At 33.9% G+C, this 15346-nt stretch overlaps 2 protein-coding genes across 2 annotated transcripts in view; both read left to right on the forward strand.

Annotated features, from left to right (window-relative positions):
* The window catches only part of Ent1 (Equilibrative nucleoside transporter 1), a 466176-nt gene extending 460944 nt beyond the window's left edge, over positions 1-5232 (forward strand). Inside the window, exon 8 of the transcript XR_011109107.1 lies at positions 5160-5232. The gene's annotated coding sequence lies outside the window, so the exon portion shown is untranslated. The remainder of the gene's footprint in view (positions 1-5159) is intronic.
* Positions 1-15346, forward strand: part of LOC137932780 (kinesin-like protein CG14535) — a 326319-nt gene that overhangs the window by 15826 nt on the left and 295147 nt on the right. The gene's annotated exons all lie outside the window — the stretch shown is intronic.

Below are 15346 nucleotides of genomic sequence, written 5' to 3' on the forward strand. Positions count from 1 at the left end.
TTATATTTCTATTACTTTTTTATATTGTTATAGTATTGTGCAGAACAGTATGGTAATTGTATATTAATTTTTTGTTTGTTATTTTTGTTAAATTCTTGTCTTTAATGTTTTTTGTGTATGTTCTGTTATATATTTATAGAGTTAGAGCCCGTGACGCCCATACCTTTGTTATATTATAAAAGCTGCAAATTTTTCTATATATATTTTTTACACTTTCTGCAAAACATAATGCACAAGGCGGACTTAATGCCTAGTGGCATTTTCTGCCAGTCTCCTGTGTGTATATATGTACCCTATACAGGTATATGCAAACCCAGAATATACACCCTGGGTCGCGGTAGCTTTGGCAGGTAGCAGGTAGTAAAGGAGAGTAAAATTGTGTTTAAATTTGTGATATATGTTGTGTTATATGGTGATGTATAAAACTTAGTTTTCATATATTTTAACTTACAATCATATAGGAAACCACCTCGTCTATTAGCGGACACTTAAGACGATGATAACCTCTTCCCATTCTTCATTCAGTATGTTTTGCAGAAAGTGTAAATAAATATATAGAAGAATTTTCAGCTTTTATAATATAACAAATGTATGGGCGTCACGGGCTCTAACTCTATAAATATATAACAGAACATACACAAAAAACATTAAAGACAAGAATTTAACAAAAATAACAAACAAACAATTAACACGTTTGCGCAAAGACACGTGCTTCAATATCGACTATGGTCGCAGCACTAAAGTCGACTTAGCTGCTTTCACGCTGCCCGCGGCCCCCGCCGCTTGAGGTCGAAATCGGCCTCAACCCGCACCAAATTCAATAATTTTGTGATCAGTGCGTTTGAGGCCGATTTCGACCTCAATATTTTTTTTACAATATTGAGTCAATGCTTCGCAGACATAAAGAAAGCTATATTTGTCTTTGTCATACCTCATACGGTTGAGTGTAAACGTGTTAATTAGCATATAAAAAGAATTGTTTGCATTAAATGTCTTTTTCAACTTGCGCAGGAATCTTTTATAGCTTTTATTGTCAACCTAATGTCTTATCGTGGGATAGCCCGGTGGACTGCCTCTACTCAATTTACGGTGTTAATGATTTTAAAAACTGATAATAATGCTTAGGAATTGTATAATCTTCTGTCTCAAGGACAATGTGAAAGTGTCCATAAAAAACTCGTCTTAGGAGCTTTAAGTTAAACGGTGCCATCAAGATGAGTTCCATTTGATTCTGGTGTAATAATTACAACACTACAAGTAGTTGTCACAAAAGAGTGACGGAGTCAAGACTCCGTCACTCTTTTGTGACAACTTCCGGTAAAAGGATTGAGAGTGGTGGAGTTGAAACAGCGTTTTGATTATCGAGTCGGGAGCTCGGTCACTCGTTCCATAACCATCGAGGTGATAAGTTGTCTAGTCGAAACTATGCTAGTTGGCCGATAAGAGTATTAAAATGGAATAAAAGTATTCACTGTGCTGTGAATAGGAGTTTTTCTGATACTGGTTTCTAACAATTTGGACTCTTCTGACATTTTTATAGATAAGTAGTCACTGAATGATTCTTAGTGAGTATTATTATGAACAAATGAAAACTTTCAAGACCAAAGGAGCTTCCGCTAAAGCTCCGAAACAATTTACGCTATATAAAAAAAAAAACTTGTCTGTAACAACACTCGTCGAAATTAAATATCAGCGCGTCATTACTTTCCGTCTGGTGATTTATAATTAACCTTTGAACACAATTAAAATATGAGTTTGCTTTATTCGTTGTCGTTATGGATGGTTCCCCTACGACTCGGTTTTTACGTGTTACATGAAAAATATTCGTAGACTTTGTTAATTTCGTTTTAAGCGCTTTCGTACAAACAAGCTTCGGTTGAATCGTCGTAGTTATTTTAACTAATTACCGTGCATTACATTACACGTTGTTTCACGTTAGCGTTAATGAGGCTATTTCGATTTTTTATTGGGTCTCTTCACCCGTGTTCTATACATTTTTATACCAAGTTTTTAGGTGATTACATTCATCAAGTTATAATTTATTCTTTTTTTTATGTCCCCTGCTATTGAGGGCCTCTCGTACCCCTAACTTTTTGGGATCAGGGACTATTGTTCAATAATTTTTTTTTTAGTCTTTTCATTATTTATCACTCACTTTCACGCGTCACAATATCTTTCATTCTTTACTTTTGCTCTTCACAATAACTTTCGTTTTGCTCTTTTATACCTTCTTTCTTTCCTCGCCTTTTTTCCATCATCTTCTTACTCTAAGGAGGATAGGTATATTTTATTAATTTTGTATTTATGTTTATTCTTTAATTTTATCTTACATTTATTTTATCTTTATTTGCACGTTTATTTTACTTTCTATAATTTATTCTTAGAATTAGACGTCCGGGGAAAGATAGAAAATACATATGCGTTTCTAAAATTTCCTTGCGAAATTGAACAAAGTGTAAAATAAAAAAATAAAAAAGGTACTTTGTAAGGTTTATGTCGTACAGATGCCCACTGCAAGGCCTCTTCCAAAATTATCTATGGGGGATGTACCATAATCGCTACGCTTGACTGGCGAGTTGGCGACCGAAGAATGGTATTATGTTACGCAGAGGACGCTGCTATCCATCCTTTGGAAAAATTTTTTGTGAGCAGCGATCACAATCGAGCAGCAATCTCACATAATTAATGTACAAAGTATGAATTAAATATGAGACTGTATCCCGGGAATCGGACCCGTGGTCTACTATCGCAAGTCTCAGTTCTCTATCGCTGGGGTAACACTGCTAACAAAATATGAACTTGGAGTATACATGGTGAAATTTACATACCATCCCCATCTACCGTAACTAACTTCAGTGAAATAAATATGATGATTAGATCCGGGTCTTACTAGGACACCCTCGAGCTGCTGTAAATAGGTTTAGCACAAACGCTTCATCATTATCATTTCAACTATAGAAAGTCTACAGCGAAACATAGTCCCTTGATGAAGGTATAAAGTCAAGCCAGCAAATAGTATTTATTTATTTAATATACATATTTTGTCTTATGTTCAAAGTTGAACATAGTTCTGTAGGCATTCTTTACCAGTTAAATGTAATAAATAATAAATCATTATCCTTACATAGTTATCCTTATTGCAGAATGCCGTAATCCCCTGGACACGGAGTTAAGTTTGTCCACAATACTACCACCCGTTCCTATTTTTTTCTTCCATGAATGAGAACGGTGATGAGTATCCAGAAAATTTCCGGACCTACCTACAGACCAAACGAAGACCTCTCAGACACGTCCTTTCCAGTTACCATCTGTTCCCCTAAATTATGTCTTTTATGGCTATGCTACCAAAAACCCTTGGCTATGATTTTTAAATCGCGGAGAATAAACTTATTGGTACGGAAGGAAAATGAATAAGCCCGTTGGTTGGGAGTCAGTCCACGGAATTTGCTGCATCTTCTTCCAGCGACGCATATCAAAAGAATCTGTATGATTTTAATCGGCTTTATCTTTGTTTAAATATATAATAACCAAATTCAATGTAAGGATTTGAATTATTTAACTAAAAATTTAAATAAAGACTTAACATGATTGGGGTTCAAAACCATCTGTGTATCTATTTGTTCTTTTTTCGATGCAAGGAGAATGAAAACAATATGTGATCGATGTTGTGTGTATAACAAAACATATATAAAGAGTCTATTTACAACCGTCTACTATTTGCTGATGGCGTTCGGTTTCAAATCTGCATTCAAATTTGAAAAAAAAAAATATCCCAAGAGGAGACCTCGGAACCTTCCGGGTTGATGACAAAGAAAATCTCTTGTCCGATTTATAGACACTTAAAAAACTTTTCACTCGTACTTAATATTTTGGGAAAATAAGTTACCCTATACACTGTCACTTCGCTTTATTGTGTAAATGAAGCCTCTTGGGAGGGATGGTGAATTGCTTCGGGCCGTGTATACAAAATTTCCATTTATATTTTTTCTTAACATTTTATACTTTGTCAACTTAAATTCTATATATATTTTACTATAATATTACTTTCCAAATAAATTATGTTACATTAACATGGATGATTATTTTCAATTATAAAGAAATTCAAATTTTTAAAACTACATACTAAGCAATACTATAAATTGTTGAACATATAACCATCTCTGCGCTAAACTATTGTCTTATTCAAATACCTATTTATTGCATACATATAAAAATCTTTACGTACATAATAATCTTTACACTTTTATCATTTACTATAAATTGTATAGAACAGTGGCATCGAGTAGTGATAGCCGAGTGGTAGAAGACCCGAAACTTGCGATCGTAGGTCGCGGTTTCGATTTTAGAGATATAGTTTCAGATATAATCCAAAATTTGTGAGTTAATTATGTGAGATTGCCACTGCTCATAAAGAAGTTTCCAGAAGATGGGCAGCAGCGTTCTCTGCGTTCTCTGCTCTCCTACTACACTGCGATCGCCAACTTTGATTATGGTATTTTCACCCATAGATATCTTTGCAGGAAGCCTATGCCGCCTCTTACTTACGTTTGTAGTTTTTGTGTTCGATTCCCTAAAGAAACACAGTTTAAAACGTTCATGTACAATTAATAACTAAATGTACAGAAACGTAGGGAGAAGATTGACAAAAGGATTTAAATAAATATATATTTAGCATTCACTAAACGGGACCGGCGTGGCATATTGAATTTCAAATCTTTTATGTGTATATACTTTTTTTAGTTATTACTTTTATTTATTTAGACTTAATTGTAATAAATTAATATATTGTAATAGTCCTATAGTTAAGGCAAATATGTATTCGAGTAGTTTATCTAGCGGTTGTTCAGACAGGAAGAACCGTACCTTTTTATATACTGTGACAGTTTGATGACATCTGCGTTATGCGGATCGAATTGGACTGACGGTCGATTGCGGCGAGAAAGCATCATTACAGAAAATATTACTCCATCTGTTCACCTTCAACATCTGTTTACCTTACAAAAACACCCGACCTACAGCAACACTCGTCTAACATCTGGTATTCCTACCAGCACCATTACTATACTAATTGATTAATTTAAAATAGTTGTGATTATATTCATTTATATACACTTTTTGCACACCATAGATAATAACTAAAAAAATCAATTCATATAGAGGTACAAGAGGCGGTCTTATCGCACGAGGCGAGCTCTACCAGACAACCTTTGGATGGAGATGAGAGACATGAAGAATAGGGCAGTTTACGGTGTACGTACATAAAAATACATATATTACATTATTATACACACATACAAAAATACTTATATATACACATATACATATCTTTATACGTGTATTTATGTGGGAAAGGTATTTATTAATAAAGTAGTGGATTAATTTAATTAACATTGTTAATATTAATTATGTGAATTAATCTACATATTTTTAAATTATTCTGCCTTATAACCATATTAATATATTCTGTGCCCGCGTCCGAGTCCGCGTGAAATTTAACAAAAAAATGTAGTTTATTTAGTTTTTTTCTTGTTTCATTTTTTTTTAAATAAAGGAAATCTAAGTTATATATCAGATAAGTCCTTTCAAAATAAGTGTAGTCCTTTCAGAGATTCGCTGGAACAAACAGACTGACAAAAATTAAAAAAAATATATAATTTTGGCAAATGTACCATATATTTACATTCATATACATGTAGTACGAAACGGTTATTTTAATATTACCAAAAGACACTCCAATTTTATTTATTTATATAAATTATAAGTTATAATATTGTTTTCATTGGTTCTGTTATTATTATAAATCCGTAAAGAAATTTTAAAAGCGTTTTTGAAGTGGTCATTGTTTTATTATATGTTTATTTCATCTCATATATTTCAAGTTCTTAAAGTGTTGGTTTTTTCCATCAATCACAGAGGCATGGATTGCCCAATCGTGTATAAACAGGCTCGGAGGCGCGTTGAGATTACGCGGGAGGCTGTAAGTTTTATTGGAAAAGACAAAGTAACGCCTACTTTGCAACTTCACGCGGTCTCTCCCCGGCCCGCGCGGGATTCTGAACTCGCGAAACCTCATTTAAAATTTATTGCCTTTTTGTAAAGTGTTTCTTCGTATTGATTGATACGTAATTGAGCCTTTCTATCCTAAGTGGACAGAATGGATAATTAACTTGATCTATCTCTTTCTCTGGCCGTCTTTATTATTCATTCCTATTCTTCTCCATCTTTACTTTTTATCTCTTTTCTTTCTGCCTTTCTTTCTCTTTGCTCTGGCTTTGTATCTTTGCCCAAGTTTCCATTTGTTCGCCATTTTTCTATTCTATCCTAGCTCTTTTTCTCGTCCGTATTGTAAAGATTATGAAGCAACATGATACTTTGTTTTTCCGCTACCTCTTTCATACACACTCACATGGGCGCACCCATGCACACACATGCACACTGACTATTATTACCAGAACACACCAAAATCTGTCTTACAGTAAAAAAAGAACGTGACGATTGATTCTTCGTTCTACGTAATTGAAAATCATTTCCGCTCTTACACAATAATGAACTATTTCTATAATCTCCTTCAAGATCTCAGATTACCAGATGTGTAATCCAACTTTGATTTCTCTTTGGTCAACTTTGCTTACCGTTACCACTATGACAAGATATTAGAGCTGTCTTCATTATCTTGAAGAGGATTCTCTAAAAGCCAGCTCTGGATGATCTGGTTTTCCTTACAAGAATATCGACCGTTCATGTATTGGTTATTTAATTCCATACACATAATCCACCAAGGTTTATTACGTGTATATACCACAAGATTCTTAACATAGAATTTATTTGAGATGTCAATAATCAAAATGTATAATAAATATTAAACCTTTTACATAACTTAAGTTTGTTTAGAAATTATTAAGCTTTATAAGTAATTTATATTGCACCGCTTCCATCGCCATTGTTATAAAGACTTATTTCGTATTTATTACAATAGAATATTAAATTGAATAGAAATCAATCCTCGACTTTCCATCGATAAAGGTTAATTAATTTAATAATTGAGTCTCTAATATTTCATTACTCTGTACATCAAGTTTGTATTATTTAATTAAAATTGTACGACCTAAAGAAATTTGTTAATTGAACAGAAAATTGACAGGAACGTAAATCCTTAGAATCCATTTACTTAATAACTTTTATTAAAATTAATGCGATGAAGAAAATCATTTACGTTTTACAAAATTAGATCCTACTATTTACATTTATATTCAGTAAAATAAACATTTCTCTATGTGATCAAATCAGAAATAACGAAGTTTCATACGCGAACAAAAGTTATCAACATATTAGTAAGTTGAACTGCACTTGGGCAGGCTACATTGAGTGCAGAATAAATATCCGCTTGAATTTTAAAGTTCTGGAGCAGAGACCACGGAGCGAGTGGAGCGTAGAATGTGCGACCACTTGATGGACAATCGTCTTTGCTAATGTCGTTGGAAGACGCTGATCGCTTTTTACCTGATCCTATTGGAAGGCCACCTATGCCCATGATAACGATGAAAGTAAACGTCAAATTTAATATGTACTAGCTACATCCACGGATTTTGTACCATTAAAAGCAATCGGCTTATTTTAGTCCGGTAGGAAAATTTAATAAATGAAACGTATTTCAGAGTAATCAGTTTATTTATTAATAGTGTTTTAATGTGAATCAAACATTACGTACAAAAACGTTCTCTATATCGTGTACAAGACTTTATTACTTACATGATTATATATTCATTATATTGCTTTGTGATACACGATTTTAATATCATTATAGGCATTTTTTATTATGATTGACGTATTATATTTGAAAGTTCTATTTTTAGTTTCAAAAGTATCAATGTTAATATTTTTAATGCGATCCAGTGGTATTTACAGATAGCGCGGGATCGAGGTTGGGCGCATAGGGCGGCCAGCCTAAAATCTCTTTTAAGGTAGCTAAGCTCAAAAGATTCCGGAGGAGCCTCGGCTCGGAACGTTACATATGTCTATTTCTTCGGATTGGGAGGCCGCTGTACTCTTAGATCCCTTCAGCTGACGCATCATGGAATGACTAGGTTCAAGAACCTCCGTGAGCTAGGCTTTGGCTGTCACTCGTTGGTACTCGCTCAGCATTTCGACACAGAGGCACCCGAAAGAGCTGAACCTTGTTCTTTTGAACTAGTTTGAAGAAGTCTCCAGCAACGCTTCTATCTAGTATGATCGAAGGTTGGTGGCCTCTGTGATGTACTGTGTACTGTGTATCTGACCTCGTTTCAGACGAGACCGGTTCGTTATCGAATGGCGACGATGTCGATGTGCTGTATACGTGGTGTTCAGGTCGACCTTCTTCTATATTACTTGCGATCCACAGCGGACCTGTGGTACTGCGCAAGAACCTCTTCTATATGACTTAAAGTCTATGATTAACTCCCTTTATAGCATGCACGAAGCACGGGCTTGCGTATGTGAAGTCTTATTACAGCTTTTTTTGATTGAATTAGCATAACACGTCAATGAACGCGCAGGATCATAAGGTACTGTAAAAAAATAATTTATTTATTATTTAAATATCTCATACTTGTTCTATTTTAATATTTTGAACAAATAAACGTGCCAGGTGTTCGTTGAAAAAAAAGTACGAAATTCAAATAGCTTTGTTCAAGTAGGCATTTAAATGCGAATTTTATTCGTCGATTATTTTAACATTATAAATTGTAAGCTACCTAGATGATTTTTGTTGACCAATTCATTTCCGAATTAATTGAGCGGTGCGTTAATATCAATCGACTACTGCCACCTATCGGAGGCATCTCAAGTAATATTTCAACAAGTCTAAAAATGTGCTACGTTTTAATTATTATAAATTGCCATTTAATATTTAAAAGTTTAGCTTTACAAATATTGATCCGAAAGTAATTGCAAAACTCAACATTCGACATACATCTTGTGTTATAATTAATTTATCAAAGTAAGGGACCAATACCGCATGCATTACACAATTAAAGCCGCCCATTCACGTCTTGTGTCGGTCACTGATTGACACGGCGACGTCCGAACAAGACGCCCGATGCAGATATCCAATGACCGACAGCTCTAACCTGAATTTGATTACCTTTACGTCGAGTTCCAAATTAATTGGACAATAAATTATGGATCTTAATCGATGGTGATAATGTTCAATTTATATATGACGAAACAATGTTCACGAAATCCATTAATTTTTACTTTTTCGTATGTTCAATATTATTTAGAACGTCATTTTTTCTACTGCTACCACCAAGGTGCTGGATGCTTAAGATTTTACATTTCAAAAACCTGTATAACAATAAATAGCTATATGCCCCAAGTTTCAAATATAAGTACACTTACATTCAAGAAAACTTCCTCTCAAACATATATTAAAAATAGATCACAGAAATGAAAATTTTGATGAAATCTTAAAAAATATTTACGTACATTCTTTACTATGTAAAGTCTAAAAGGAAATTGACTCCTTAGTTTATGAACGACGTTTGAGTGGGTTAGCAAGGCACTAAGCTTGTGCTTAACCCAGCCAGCTCTGTAGCTTTTGTAAACCTTATTAGTATTTACGAAGTGGATATAGGGCGGAAAAATATTCGCCTACTTTCGTCTTACCACGGTACCGTATGAATCCAGTAGGATATACAGATTTTAGCACGATCTATAAGTTCTCCGTCACTATACATTCTACAGTTTCTATATTTCGCTAACAAATTCTGAATGATCCTGGGATTGACACTGGCAGACATTCTCAAACCGGGACGCTAAACGCATATCAAGTAAAGTTTTTCATCCAATTATAGAATTGTCTGTCAAAGTAACTCCCTAAAATTCAGTAAAACTTTTAATACCAACAACAAAGAACATCTATTAAAGACCTCCAATTACATATTTTTTGGGTCTCAAAGTGACAAAAGTGACGAAAGACTCAAATGGAAATGTCGGTCAAATTGCCTGATATCGAAATTTCTAGTACAAATGCTAGCTAGAATGGAGGGTATAGGATCACAAAAGGTCACAAATCAAAGATGAAGTCATCAAAGTGACAAGCAGTAAGTAAACCTTCGCTGTCTTAAGTAGAGATAATTGGACAGCGATAAAGGAGACTTATAAGTTTATTGACGAGGTAGGATGTAAAAGAAAAACAAAAAGATACTTTGACATCTAAATCTACATTTATGTCAGTAAAGAAACTTTACCAAAGTTTGAATGTGTTCCTTCTGTATCTACAGTATCTGTACCTATTTTGTATCTATCTGTAGTCAGTGATTTTATATTCAATATTTAAATATTTCTTTTAGAACTGTATTATTACTAAGGTGTTGGTGTCTTATTAACAGACGTTTGTAACACTTTATCAATTTATTTAGCACACGAACAAATTTTTATTAGCGCTTGAGTGCGAGCAAAAAAGGATGTGCATTCGTCGTGGAATTCTGGGGCGCACTGTGCTCTGCGACCGAGTGAAAGCGGGTAATAGAACAAAGGCGCAAAAGAAATAAAAGAAACAAAAGTAACAAAAGGTCTGCGCCCGCGTCACCGGTGCGTGCATGTGCTCGCTGCACTAATTCGGCACACTAAGTTCGCCCGTCGGCTACGCTCGCCCACAAAATCTTACACCTATTATTCATTCAGACATCACATCAGTGTATATACGACTCCCACAATTACTAACTCTATTATTGACTTTACATGTTTATTAGAGTATAAAATAATATTTATAAAAATATTTATAAAGTAATTAATTAATAATAACATGACAACATAACTTGTAGTTAGCAAAGATACGTTTGGTCTATTCATTGGTTTATTTTCTCTTGTTAGAGGAGCTTAATTTAATTCCAGATTTTATCGAATCGGACGGATCCAATATAGATAAACAATAATAATAACAACTTAATACATGAAAAGATAATTATTAACAAATCTTATTATTTACAATGAGACTAATATAAATATTAGTAAATTTTACTATCTATTTAAGGGCAGATTAAATTTACTGTTCACCTAAACAAACATCTGTGTACAATAAAGATTATTTATTTGTGGCAAACAGTAAAACTAAAACATTTGCCACTCGGAAAAACTGTTGTTTTCTGTTCAACTTGAGATCTAAGTTTTCCAAACTCTATCACAATAGTATTCGCTTCTACATTCGTATTCACGCGGTGTTTGAGATTACTCTGAGCAGGCAAGTTTTATTGGAGACGACAAAGTTACAGAACCTGCTTCGAGAGATAGTTCTAGGCGGCCAGGTTTGACGACGCCTTAAGAGTTGTGTTCAAGCTTCTTGCACACAAATTAGGCTTTTTAATTATACTGAGTGAAGCTATTTTGAGGTTAAGCAACAAGAATAATATGAGAAGCTATAATTCTGCTTTCACTTTAATTAAATTATAATATGAGATAGTTTGGTTAGGTCTCCTTCTTGGAACACCGACGACATGAAGACGTCTTTGGTTTGCTGTAGACGTCTACCGGCTGATACAATGTATGAAAATATTGATTATGAAACGACGCAGAAATGTGGTCTCTCAGGCTATGTTCGAGATTTCTCTACAAGATCAAATCAGGAATAAGGAGATCCGCAGACGTATGAACGGCGTAGACTAACGTCTTGGTAAATTAAAATGTTACTGGACAGACCATGATAACCATTGAAACAGATGGTTGCAGGGGCCTCAAAGTTTTAAAGTGGAGACTCTGGAACGGCAAGCACAGCGTGGGACGTTCACTAATGAAGTAAACACATGGCGTTTTTAATATAGTCGGGAAAAGCTGGTTGAAGACAATCAGATTGGTCCTTTTGAAAATCTGGGGGAGGACATCTTTGGTTTTTGGGAGGAGGACAGGGTTATGTGAGATTCATACCCACTAAAACCTTCCAGATGATCGCCCCATACGCAATGTGGAGGATCGCAATATCTCCCGATCAGGGAGCACCGTGTGATCTTTGATTACTTCGCGCTTTGCTATTTTAAATAGCCCGTCTCCTCGTGGTGCAATCACGATAGCTGAGATCACATTAATCCATCGTCCGCTTTAGAGATGAGGGAGATCTATATCAAGTGACATGCTACCGTAGAAATTATGATGACGAAGAAGTCAAAAGAAAATCGAGGACTGTGAAAGTTTGAATGTACTAGTCCGAGTAATCTTCGATGGATACTTCAGCTTTAATATCGAGATTTATTTACTTAACAAACTCAATCAAATTTGAACATTCCAGAACAATCAGGAAGCTTAAAATAAAATCACAAAACAATTTTTAAATAGGTCTTTCAAAATTTTATGAAAAGTATGAAGTACCTTTTATATGATATATGATATGATATGATATTGTCCATATATATAAAATACGGGGTAAGACAGTTTGGTGAAACTGATCGGAGTCACTGGTCGATTAATGAAAGAAAATCTAACCATAAGGTACTATTATTAACAAAAACAAACCAATTAGCTTTTAAAATACCACTAGTGAGAAGTAATTACAAGAAAAAAATTCCGACCTCATAACATAGTTTTTCCAAGTTTTGGCAACAAACGAAACCTTGTGAAAACTTAGTTAATACACGCCCGTTTAGTGAAATAAACGGTGAACAAAACTCGGAACCAATATTGAATAGGGGAACACGCTGAAAGTGTTGCAAGCATTATTTACAACGAACGTGTTTTGTTTGTGGCCGGTGTAGCGTCCCCGACGAGAAATTGCATTGGCTTTTATTGAGAGACTTTATTAGACTTGTAAAGCGCTTTAGATTCTCATTAGACACAGCTATGTTTAATTTACGTTTGACTAGACTATTAAAATTCAAATTAAAAAACTCTTTATTCAACATACGATAGATTACATCCCTTATTGATATCGATTTAAATCTACCATCTTTTCCTGCGATAAATGTCTCGGAACTAAAAATACATTAACAAACATTTAGATCACTAGCCTTTTCAAGGACAATTTATTTAATTTAATTTTTTAATTTAATTTAAATGATCTGTATGATAATCATTACAAAATCAAAACTGTGATTATATTAGATGGATCAATAACATAGAAATACAATATTTATTTATTACACTTACATATACATATTTCAAGAGAAATACGAGCTCAAATACAAACAACGTCGCAAACACTAATATAAACACATACAGCAAAAATGCAGAGAGAAAACCCGCGTGGCGGAGGTAGTCTCGCTGAGCGAGGAGTAGCGGCCACCGAGTTTCGTGTGCTCTTCGAACCTATCTTCATCGCCAGTCAGTACGGCTTTGTACTACTGTCCTTGTTTTTACTAGTGAGATAATTACAACATCACACCAGTGTACGTTAATATACTCTTAACTATTTTAAGATTTTTATTCCAAAAAAGAAAACCCTTCAGTAGTACATTAACTCGATCGAGTCTCGATACAATAAAGAAACTATAAACGGACCCTTACCAAACACTAAACAAAATCACATTCCTCGCGTAATACTTTCAATACGTCCTGAGGGATCGATTTCCCATCAATTTAATATTCTTTTACAAGCCTGACCACAAATCGTGACATTAATAACTCTACACGGATAAATAGCTCAGAGTAATGGTACAAGAAGTGACTATACCGTACCGGTACGTTGAGAAAGGTCGTACAATATTCACCACAGTCTATGCTTCACTAAATTATACCGCTCTAAATTCTGGGTTTAAATTTATAAACACAAGAGGTAACTGCATAAACTTTGAAAATTACCTTGGATTAATATGATATCATATTTTTACGTTATGGATCGTTTTTGGTGCCTAAGTGCTCTACCGCTTCTTTGTGAGTTCTATAGTTATTCGTAATGGCTTCAAAATCAAAGGCATTGTCCAATACATTTATCTAGCTGTAATAAATGATTGTCTTATTATCATAGAACAATTTTATGTCATGGAAAGTCTGGTAGAACTAGAAATAAAGTTTGTTATGCGTTTCTTGATTGACTTGCTAAAATTAGTAACGCTTATTTGGACAACTCTATGTGGTATTACAATATACTCTTACGTAATATCACTGAATTATCATAAAGGTAAAAGAAATTTATTAAGCAAAAATATAAAAATTGTATCACGTGAAAGATTTTTAGATGAATACAGCATGTGAATATGTTTAAAGTAACTAAAAAGTCTTCTATGTTTACTGTGGAATCTTCTAGATCATCTGCGCTTGGATACCTTGTGGCTTCAAGTTGAAAGATAACATTATAGTGGCTGTATTTGATTATAGTTTTCACTAAATTAGATTTTTCTGTGGTTCTTCTTACGAAGTCAACAAGTCGTCACTGTAAATGATTGGAATCGGAGAGTAATTTTAATAAATAAGTAAAGTTAATAATAAGTTTTTAATAACAATAATACTAACTTAGATGTAATACAGAAAAAATGAATTAAAAAAGTATAAATTGAATATTTTAATGTTACATTAAAACAAACAATGTAATTTTTACATTAATTTTAAAATAATAATAACAACGCCGACGTTTCAGTCGACTCCCACTTCAAGGCATAAGACTCTTATAAATATATCTATGTGAGGGATATACCATATCTCCTCGATTGGCAAGTGGGTTGACAATTGCAGTGTTGTATTTTGGTATGCAGAGGACGCCGCTGCTCATCTTTAGGAAACTTATTTCTGAACAGTAGCAATACTATATAATTAATGTACAAAGTGTGAATTATAAAATTGTATCCTGGGATCGAGCCCGCGCCCTAGGATTGTATGTATTATTTTTCTACCATTACCGTTATGGTCTTCATAATAAAACACTATTCATTTATAGTGTGAATTATTGTAAGTAATTCGTAAAAACGTTTTAAAATTTACAATGTTTAATGTTAAGATATTGCTATTTGTATCATCGATTAACATTTATTTTAAAAAGATCGAAAATGTATAGGTTGGACCATTTGAAAATGAAATATTGTGATAAAATAAAACCCCTAACGTATCTCCACTTGGAATAGCACATGTTAATGCGAGAGTGTTCATATTTTTCACAGTGAATAATATATTTTAGTATGACTCCTTTGTTCGTTTAAAACATTCGCAATTCAAAGCACTCCATTAGTGCATACGGCGTACATTTCGGTTAAAAATTAACGATCTCGTAACTCAGAGGGTAAGTACGTTGCTTCTATGCTTTGGCTGGATGTGGCGTAGAATTCATATAGTTCGCTCATACGGAAATGGTTATGTAAGGAAATTTCTCATATCTCAACACTGAAATTGTATCCATTTTTAAACATACTTTAAAAAGCGAACGTATAGCTCATTTGTCAGCAAAAAGCTA

This window comes from Battus philenor, unplaced genomic scaffold (assembly GCF_028537555.1).
Source record: "Battus philenor isolate CCGP_79_NKW_IND1 unplaced genomic scaffold, ilBatPhil1.0.hap1 SCAF_12, whole genome shotgun sequence".
NCBI classification, from domain to species: Eukaryota; Metazoa; Arthropoda; class Insecta; order Lepidoptera; family Papilionidae; genus Battus; species Battus philenor.